The sequence below is a fragment of the Cricetulus griseus genome, chromosome 4, assembly GCF_003668045.3.
Source record: "Cricetulus griseus strain 17A/GY chromosome 4, alternate assembly CriGri-PICRH-1.0, whole genome shotgun sequence".
In the NCBI taxonomy this organism is placed as follows: domain Eukaryota; kingdom Metazoa; phylum Chordata; class Mammalia; order Rodentia; family Cricetidae; genus Cricetulus; species Cricetulus griseus.
Window position 1 is genome coordinate 118,757,846 of NC_048597.1, and position 10,349 is coordinate 118,768,194.

Consider the following 10,349-nt stretch of genomic DNA (forward strand, 5'->3'; position numbering starts at 1 on the left):
ATACCTGATAAATTAGGATTTTCAACTTTAATGTCTTTAATCAACTTTGATAGTGTATAATATACTTTTAGTAGACATGTAATTTGTTACACCACTTTTGAAAATTTTATGTATACCATACAGATAACTCTATGTACTGGAAATTAACAAACATGCATACAATTTTGGGGGGAATCATTTTCAAATATATCCTAGAGGGATGACACATCAGTATCACATCACTGAGACAAGGTCTTGAAAAGAAGCAGATGTGTGTCTGTTAACATGATAATATTTCATGTTGGGCGGTAGTGGGCACACACCTTTAGTCCCAGCATTTGGCAAGCAGAAGGAGGCAGATCTCTGTGAGTTCAAGACCAGCCTGGTCTACAAGAGCTAGTTCCAGGACAGCCTCCAAAGCCACAAGGAAACCCTGTCTCAAAACACACACAAAACAAACAAACAAACCATGATAATATTTCAGATACTTCTAACATTTGAAATGTTTTTCAGGAATGCACAATACACAAAAGCAGTATATGCATGCACATGAATGGTTAAGTCTGTGTCTGTGTACCTGTGTGTTTATACATATATAGCTGAGTTATTGCTTTTATCATTTTGTAATCCTGCTTTTTTTCTTCCTACTTCCAAGAAAGCACCATCTTCAGTTGGTTGGCTATCTTCTATAGCTGCCTTTATGAAAATTCACTAATTGTTATGAAAATTCACTAATTGTTGTAGGTTTTAAAAAGTTGAATAAATCCACACTACATAATTTTGTGTAATAAAATTTTATCAAATAAAAGTAAATCAATGAGTCCTGGACATGGTGGTTTATGTCTGTACTGCCAGCATTTAGAAGGATGATTGGCATGAGGTCAAAGCCACACAGATTGCCCAGTGAGTTGCAGGACAGCCTGAACTACAGAATCTTGTTAAGATTTTACTGATGTTGACATGCAAATAAATGCTCAATGCTAAATCTGTATTTGATATTTCCTTTTATTTTTTTGCAATAGTATATATCTGACCAAATGAAGATATTTATATTACTTCAATGTCCTACTTAACCATATACAAAGATGATGAGAAAATCAGCCCAATTTTAATATAAGTTTTTTTAAAAAATGACTTCACATTCCTACAAATTGTGATAAGTTTAAAAAATAAAAATTCATGGCAATCTAGAACCACAGTGATCATACCTGCTTTCAAACAACCACTCACAGAAATTTCCACATACCGCTGCCTCTTACAATCATTCTGCCTCCTCTTCCATGATAATCCCTGAGCCTTAGTTATAGGACTTTTATTGTTGATGTGGCCATTGTGTCTGGGTTCTACATACCTCCATTTGATTGCTTATGGTTTGCTTTGTAATTTTCCCTATCTGTTACAAATAAGATCATGTCACCTAGGAATTTCAGAAGCTACACCTGTAAAATCTCACCAACTGCCTAAAGCATAAACTGAACAAGGGCAACAACAACAGACATGCTAAAGTAGATGGGGAAAAGCCTATGAGTTCTCAATCCTACACAATGAATTGCTGGTGAGTAAGGAATCCAGAGAGCAGGAGAAATAATCCTCCCAAGGAAAGAGCACAAGAATTTGTTAACCAATTCCAAATGCATACAATTAACATTATACAGCCTGAGAAGGTTATACTGAAGAGTAAAAAAATTATGAGCTGTCTATAAGAACATGGGCTCGTCACCTTGGTGCTCCCGTCCCCTGCAGGTGGCCGCTCCCGGAACTCTCATGAGAAAAAACAGCTCCTGGAAAAACCACAGGATGTCCCAATGACCTCTGTGGAAAGTTCAAATGCCCCAGGTGTGTCCACATAGTTTAACTGATGAGTAAATGTGTAACTTTGGGCTTTCCCTATTTCCTCCCTAGTCCTCCCCCTCCTTTATGGTTTTTGCCTTTATAAGCTTATCACAAGTTTGGGTCGGGGTTGACCTCCTCCACCCCTGCGTGGTGTATGAGTCTCGACCCCAGCATGCTGGCCTGAGATCTCATTCAATTCCTTTTTCAATAAACTTCCTCGTGTGATTGCAGCAAGTCCAGTCTCGGTGCCTCACTGGGTGCGCGCTATTCCCGAGATTTGAGCGAGGGTCTCCCTTCAGGGGTCTTTCATTTGGGGGCTTGTCCGGGATTTGCGTGACCACCCAGGGGTCCTAGACCCACTTGGAGGTAAGAATTTTTGTTCTGTTATGACTCTTTGTTTGTGGCCTGTTCAAAAATCTGGTGCGATCGAAGTTTCGTTTTTTGCAAACGCTCTATTGAGGCCACTCTCCAGGAGGAGGAGCGGAGTGGACATGGATAGACTTGTCCAGGTGTCCACCATTTGTTCGCCCTGGGAGATGTCCCGGGAGGACAGGAGAAGGACCAGGGACGCCTGGTGGACCTCCACGGAAAAGGTCGGGAGATAAGTTTTCTCCTTGATGATCTGTGTCAAAGGGCCATTTCCCGGCCATCTGATTCCTTTCAGAATTACTGGTCGACTCGAGGTTGACAGCTGGCTTTGTTTTCTTGTCTTTCTGTCTTTGTGATTGTTTTTATTGTGTGTGTAATAGAGGTAGACATGGGACAGACTGTGATGACCCCACTAACACTGACTCTGGACCATTGGACGGACGTTAAGACTCAGGCTTATAATCTTTCTGTCAAGGTCAGAAAAGGACCTTGGCGGAATTTTTGTTCCTCCAAATGGGCAAGTTTCAGTGTGGGATGGCCTTCGGGGGGAACTTTTAATCTATCTATTATTTCCGCTGTAAAGCGAATTATTTTTCAGGTCACAGGGGGACACCCTGACAGGTTCCATACATTATCGTGTGGCAGGACCTAGTACAAAACACGCCACCCTGGATGAAACCTTGGACATCGGGAATAGGGATGGCGCCGGTGGCCGTGGCTGCGAAACCGAAAGTGCCTCCTTCAGATCCACCGGCCCCCACTCCATCAGCTCCCCTTCGGATCTATCCTGAAATTGATGATGTCTCCCTCCTTGACCACACTCCTCCCCCATATCCTCAACCCGTTCCTCATGCAGCCCCCCTCCACAGGCCCCAATGGACTCCCAGACGGCCTGCAAAATAGGGGCAGCAGCCGGGACTCGAAGCTGCCGGGGCCGCAGCCCAGATCTGGCACAGGACCTGACTCCACCGTTGCCTTACCATTATGGGCTTATGGACCCGCCCCAGCTCCAGGGGAATTAGTCCCACTGCAGTATTGGCCGTTTTCGTCAGCCGATATGTACACCTGGAAAACTAACAACCCCTCGTTTTCAGAGAACCCCTCAGGCTTGACGGGACTCCTCGAGTCCCTGATGTATTCTCATCAGCCCACTTGGGACGACTGTCAACAACTCTTGCAGGTCCTCTTTATGACTGAAGAAAGAGAGAGGATCCTCCTAGAGGCCTGAAAGAATGTTCCAGGACCAGATGGGACCCCCACCAATCTCCCTAATCTTATAGATGCCGCTTTCCCCTTGGTCCGCCATGACTGGAATTACAACTCTGCGGAAGGTAGGGGGCGTCTCACGGTCTACCGCCGGGCTCTAGTGGCAGGCCTCAAGGGGGCCACATGGCGACCCACCAATTTGGCAAAGGTAAGAGAAATCTTACAGGGTCCACCCTCTGTCTTCTTAGAACGACTGATGGAGGCATATAGGAGATATACCCCATTTGATCCCTCCTCGGAGGGACAGCAGGCGGCTGTAGCCATGTCTTTTATAGGACAGTTGGCCTCTGATATCAAGAAAAAGTTGTAGAGATTAGAGGGGCTCCAGTATTATACATTGCAGGATTTAGTAAAAGAGGCAGAGAAATTGTATCACAAGAGAGAGACTGAGGAAGAAAAACAAGAAAGAAAAAAAAGGAGGCAGAAGAGAGGGAGAATTGGCAGGATCGCCACCAGGAGAGGAATTTGACTAAGATTTTGGCCACAGTAGTAGGTGGAGGAAGGTCAGAGAGAGGACAGTCAGGATACCTGGGCAACAGGGCAAGGAGACCCCCTGGAGGACAGAGACTACAACTTGAAAAAGACCAATGTGCATACTGTAAAGAAAAAGGACACTGGGCCAGAGATTGCCCCTGAAAGAAACAAAAGGGCCCCAAGATGTTGGCCCTCAAGGAAGATTAGGGGAGTCGGGGCTCGGTCCCCCTCCCCGAGCCTAGGGTAACTCTCTCTTTGGAGGGGAACCCCGTTAATTTCTTAGTAGATACAGGAGCCGAACACTCAGTTCTGACTAAACCATTAGGACAATTAGGATCAAAAAGAACTCTGGTCATGGGAGCCACTGAAAGCAAACTTTACCCTTGGACAACCGAAAGAAGTTTAGAAATTGGAAAAAGCCAAGTAACTCACTCTTTCCTTGTGATTCCTGAGTGCCCTGCCCCCCTTCTGGGGAGGGACTTGTTGACCAAATTAAAGGCTCAGGTCCAGTTCACCCCGAAGGGACCAGAAGTCACCTGGGGGGAAGCCCCTATAACATGCTTAGTTCTAAGTCTAGAAGAAGAATATCGCCTCCATGAACCCAAAACTGGGGTTTTGCCCCCTAAAGAATGGCTGACAGCTTTTCCAGAGGTTTGGGCAGAGCAGACTGAAATGGGACTGGCTAAACAAGTGCCACCCGTGGTAGTAGAGTTAAAAGCGGCTGCCCCCCCCCGTCTCAGTCAGACAGTACCCCATGACTCAAGGGGCTAAAGAAGGCATTCGACCACATATCCAGAGACTGTTACAAGAAGGTATACTGATTCCCTGCTGGTCCCCTTGGAATACCCCCCTCCTGCCAGTACGTAAGCCTGGAACCAATGATTATCGACCTGTCCAGGACTTGAGAGAAGTCAATAAACAGGTACAGGACATTCACCCAACTGTGCCCAACCCTTACAACTTGCTGAGTTCCTTACCACCTGAACGATCCTGGTACACCATTCTGGACTTGAAAGATGCCTTTTTCTGTCTCAGGTTGCATCCGAATAGCCAACCCCTGTTCGCTTTTGAGTGGTGAGATCCCGAAGGAGGACATACGGGTCAACTGACCTGGACTAGGTTGCCACAGGGGTTCAAAAATTCACTGACTTTTTTCAATGAAGCGCTCCACCATGACCTTGCGCCCTTCAGGGCACGGAACCCCCAGATTTCTCTCTTGGAGTATGTAGATGATTTACTGCTCACAGCCTCGACCCAGGAACTGTGCCTCCACAGGACAAGAAATCTCCTAAAGGAATTGGGTGAGTTGGGGTACCAGGTGTCCACCAAGAAAGCCCAGTTATGCCGCTTGGAGGTGACCTACCTAGGATACACCCTCCGAGAAGGGAAGCGATGGCTCACTAAAGCACGGAAAAAGACTGTGATGCAGATCCCGACCCCCCACCACTCCGTGACAAGTACGTGAGTTTTTGGGAACTTCGGGTTTTTGTAGACTCTGGATACCGGGGTTTGCCACGCTGGCGGCCCCTCTGTACCCACTCACTAAAGAAAAAGTCCCATTCACCTGGACGGAGGAGCACCAAAGAGCCTTTGATAATATAAAGACTGCCCTGCTCACAGCTCCTGCTTTGGCCCTGCCAGATCTGACTAAGCCTTTCACTCTATATGTTGATGAGTGGGCTGGAGTGGCCCGTGGAGTTCTGACTCAGACCCTGGGGCCCTGGAAGCGGCCGGTGGCCTACCTATCTAAAAAGCTAGACCCCGTTGCCAGTGGGTGGCCCTCTTGCTTGAAAGCTATTGCTTGCAGAAAGCTATTGAACCCTACTTGTAAAAGACGCTAATAAGCTTACTCTGGGTCAGCATGTGACTGTAATTGCTCCCCATGCTTTAGAAAGTATTGTGCGGCAGCCCCCTGACCGCTGGATGACAAACGCCCAGATGACACATTACCAGAGTTTGTTGTTAAATGATGGGATAACCTTCGCTCCTCCTGCTATTCTCAACCCGGCCACCTTGCTCCCCGAAGCAGAGGACTCTACCCCAGTGCACCAATGCACTGACGTCCTGGCTGAAGAAACCGGGACCAGGAAAACCTGACCGACCAACCTTGGCCGGGTGTGCCTAACTGTTATATGGACGGCAGCAGTTTTGTGGTAGAAGGTAAAAGAAGGGCGGGAGCAGCGGTGGTGGATGGAAAGCAGGTAATTTGGGCTAGCAGTCTCCCAGAAGGAACCTCCGCTCAAAAAGCTGAGCTCCTGGCATTGACTCAAGCTCTGCATCTGGCAGAAGGTAAGGCTATCAACATTTACACCGACAGCCATTATGCTTTCGCCACGGCTCACATTCATGGGGCCATCTACAGACAGAGGGACCTACTCACCTCAGCAGGAAGAGACGTTAAAAACAAAGAAGAAATCCTGGCCCTCCTAGAAGCCATACATGTTCCACAAAAATTAGCCATCGTCCACTGCCTAGGACACCAGAAGGGGACTGACCCAGTCACAAAGGGGAACCAGATGGCTGATCTTACAGCAAAGCAAGCTGCCCAGGGAGCGGTAGTGCTGGTGGAGGAAACTGGAACCCCACCAGAACCCCCACAAGTCATGGATCCCAGCTTCATCTATCCCTATAAAGATTATGATTTAATCGAAGATATGACCGGTGCAGGAAAAGCTCGGATGTTCAGTTTTGGTGGATTGGCAAAAACCAAAGATGGACGAATCATTCTGCCCTCTAAAGAAGGACAAGACTATGTGAGACAAATACACCAGCTGACTCATCTTGGAAATGAAAAACTTAAGCAATTAATCAAAGGTTCTAAATATTATGTTCTAAGATTAAATACAATAATAAAAGAGGTAATAGAGTCATGTCAAGCCTGCACCTTGACCAATGCTGCCCGATCATTCAAAGAACCCGGAAAAAGAATGAGGGGAGATCGGCTGGGAATTTATTGGGAGGTTGACTTCACTGAAATTAAGCCAGGAAAATATGGTAATAAGTACCTTCTAGTTTTTATAGACACTTTTTCATGATGGGTGGAAGCCTTTCCCACCAAGTCTGAAACTGCTCAAATGGTAACCAAGAAGATACTGGAAGAAATCTTGCCCCAGTTTGGGATCCCCAAGGTAATTGGTTCAGACAACGGGCTGGCTTTTGTTGCCCAGGTAAGTCAGGAGTTGGCCACCCAACTGGGGATTAATTGGAAATTACATTGTGCTTACAGACCCCAGAGCTCAGGACAGGTAGAAAGAATGAATAGAACCCTAAAAGAGACCCTTACTAAATTGGCTATTGAGACCAGCGGCAAAGACTGGGTGACCCTCCTTCCCTTTGACTCCTTAGGGTCCAAAACACACCTGGACGTTTCGGCCTTACCCCTTACGAAATCCTACATGGGGGACCGCCCCCCTTGACTGAGTCAGGAGGGATATTGGATCCTTGCACTGACTCTCCCTCCTCCTCTGCTCTGTTTACCCACTTAAAGGCCTTAGAAGTTGTCAAAACACAGATCTGGGATCAGATCAAAGAAGCCTACACTCCAGGGACCACCTCGGTGCCCCACGGATTCCAGGTCGGAGACTCAGTCTTGGTCAGACGACATCGCGATGGCACGCTTGAGCCTAGGTGGAAAGGACCCTACCTAGTGCTGTTGACTACCCCCATGGCAGTAAAGGTAGACGGGATTACTGCCTGGATCCACGCTTCCCACATAAAAAAGGCACCCAGTCAAAATGAAAACAACCGCGAAGATAATTGGACAGTGGCAGCCAGTGACAATCCTCTTAAGCTGGGCCTTCGCCATAGCCCCAACCTTGGGGAATAACCCTCATGTCCCCCAAAAATTGACATGGGAAGTGCTTAATGAAGAAGGCGACGTCGTGTGGTCAAAAACCGCAGTGCACCCCCTTTGGACTTGGTGGCCTGATCTTGCACCTGATATCTGTAAGTTAGCTGCTGGTTCCCTGGCCTGGGATCTTTCCAATTATGACAATTTAGATAAACCACCCCCGGAGGAACATTGTGTCCCTCATAGTATAGGGAGCACATTGGGATGTTCCAGACAATTTTTCCGAGCCAACCTCCAGGCAGCAGACTTCTACGTCTGCCCCGGGCAGGGACATAACAGAGAAATAAAGAGATGATGTGGGGGGGCATCAGATTATTTCGGTGGTAAATGGGGATGTGAGAGTACAGGAGAAGCCTACTGGAATCCCTCCTCCTCCTGGGATCTGATTATAGTGAAAAAGGGTCGTAAGCCGGAAGAGCCAGAAAAAGGAGAGAGAGACACATCTAAATACCCGGCTTATAAGACTGGATGTGCTCCTGGGGCCTCGGGTGGCCCTCAGGGGCCATGCAAAGGTAGTATTGCAACCCTCTGAATATTAGTTTCATAGCACGGGGAAAACAAGATCGCCAATGGGTAAAAGGCAACCAATGGGTAAAAGGCAACCGCTGGGGGTGGAGAGTCTATACTGGAACGGGAGACCCTGGGTTTGTTTTCACTATCAGGATGAAGATAGAGAGTCCGCCCGCATGACCCGTAGGCCCCAATCTGGCACTTGATAACCCCCTACCCAGGCCTGAGAGACTTCCTATTCTCACCCCATCACCAAAGGCCTCTTCCAGCCCTAATCCAATCACATCCTCCCTCCCCCTATGAGAACCGAGGATCGCCTGTTCAATCTGCTCGCTAGTGCGTTCGTCGTTTTAAACCGCACAAACCCCACTGCTACCCAATTTGCTGGCTGTGCTTTGCTTCTAATCCCCCTTATTATGAAGGAATAGCTCAAATGCAGAGCTATAATGTTACTTCTGACCATTCACATTGCCCCTGGGGGAGCCAACGGAAGCTGACCCTTTCAGCGGTATCAGGCACTGGACTATGCATAGGCAAAGTGCCTACCAGACACCAGCCCCTCTGTAACGTAACTATTGACACCCTGACAGATGGCCAAAATCAATATCTAGTAACCCCCCCCAGGGACTTGGTGGGCCTGTGGCACCGGCCTGACCCCCTGCTTGCATACTTCACTTTTTAACAGTACTAGGGACTTTTTATTTTGGTCCAGCTGGTGCCTAGGGTCATCTATCATGATGATAGCTCATTTATAGATGAATTTGATCACTGTACTCGTTATAAGAGGGTACCTGTTATCCTGACCTTAGCTGTCTTGTTAGGACTAGGAGTAGCAGCAGGGGTTGGAACTGGAGCAGCCGCCCTCATCCAACAAACCTACTACTATAATGAGCTTAGAGCTGCTATGGATGCAGACCTGGGAGCGTTGGAGCAGTCCATCACTAAACTAGAAGAGTCGTTAACTTCACTGTCAGAGGTAGTGCTGCAAAACAGAAGGGGATTAGACTTGCTTTTTCTTAAAGAGGGAGGGCTCTGTGCTGCCTTAAAGGAAGAATGTTGCTTTTATGTAGATCATTCGGGTGTCATCAGGGACTCCATGGCAAAGCTTAGAGAAAGGCTAGAAAACAGAAAAAATGAAAGAGAAGCATACCAAGGATAGTATGAAAATTGGTTTAATCGGTCACCTTGGTTCTCTACTCTGGTCTTCACCTTGGCCGGGCCTTTAATCATTTGATGCTGATCCTAACCTTCGGGCCATGTATTCTCAATAGGCTGGTGACATTTATAAAAGAAAGAATAAGTGCTGTCCGGGTAATGGTCTTAAGACAGCAGTACCAGATACTACAAGAAACTGAGGGATCGCTCTAAGATTAGAGCTATTTACAAGAAGAAGTGGGGAATGAAGAGTAAAAGAAAATTACTGTCTATAAGAACATGGGCTGGTCACCTTGGGGCTCCCGTCCCCTGCAGGTGGCCGCTCCCGGAACTCTCATGAGAAAAAACAGCTCCTGGAATAACCACAGGATGTCCCAACGACCTCTGTGAAAAGTTCAAATGCCCCAGGTGTCCACATAGTTTAACTGATGAGTAAATGTGTAACTTTGGGCTTCCCCTATTTCCTCCTTAGTCCTCCCCCTCCTTTGTGGTTTTTGCCTTTATGAGTAAATGTGTAAATTTGGGCTTCCCCTATTTCCTCCCTAGTCCTCCCCCTCCTTTATGGCTTTTGCCTTTATAAGCTTGTCACAAGTTTGGGTCGGGGTCGAAGTCCTCCACCCTGCGTGGTGTATGAGTCTCGACCCCAGCATGCTGGCCTGAGATCTCATTCAGTTTCTTTTTCAATAAACTTCCTCGTGTGATTGCAGCAAGTCCGGTCTTGGTGCCTCACTGAGTGCGCGCTATTCCCGAGATTTGAGTGAGGGTCTCCCTTCGGGGGTCTTTCAATACTTATATACCAGGAGAGACAGGGATAAAGAGAGAGGAGGGAGGAAGGGAGGGAGGGAGAGAGAGTAAAACAACAATTAATGGGGGGAAAGAGGCCATGCATTTGAAAAAGAGTAAGGAGAGATAA

The 10,349-nt window shown here is 47.3% G+C and overlaps 1 pseudogene; it reads left to right on the top strand.

Annotated features, from left to right (window-relative positions):
• Positions 1 to 2,569: 2,569 nt before the first annotated feature.
• LOC103161770 lies at positions 2,570 to 7,651 on the top strand (annotated as a pseudogene).
• The last annotated feature ends 2,698 nt before the right edge of the window (positions 7,652 to 10,349 follow it).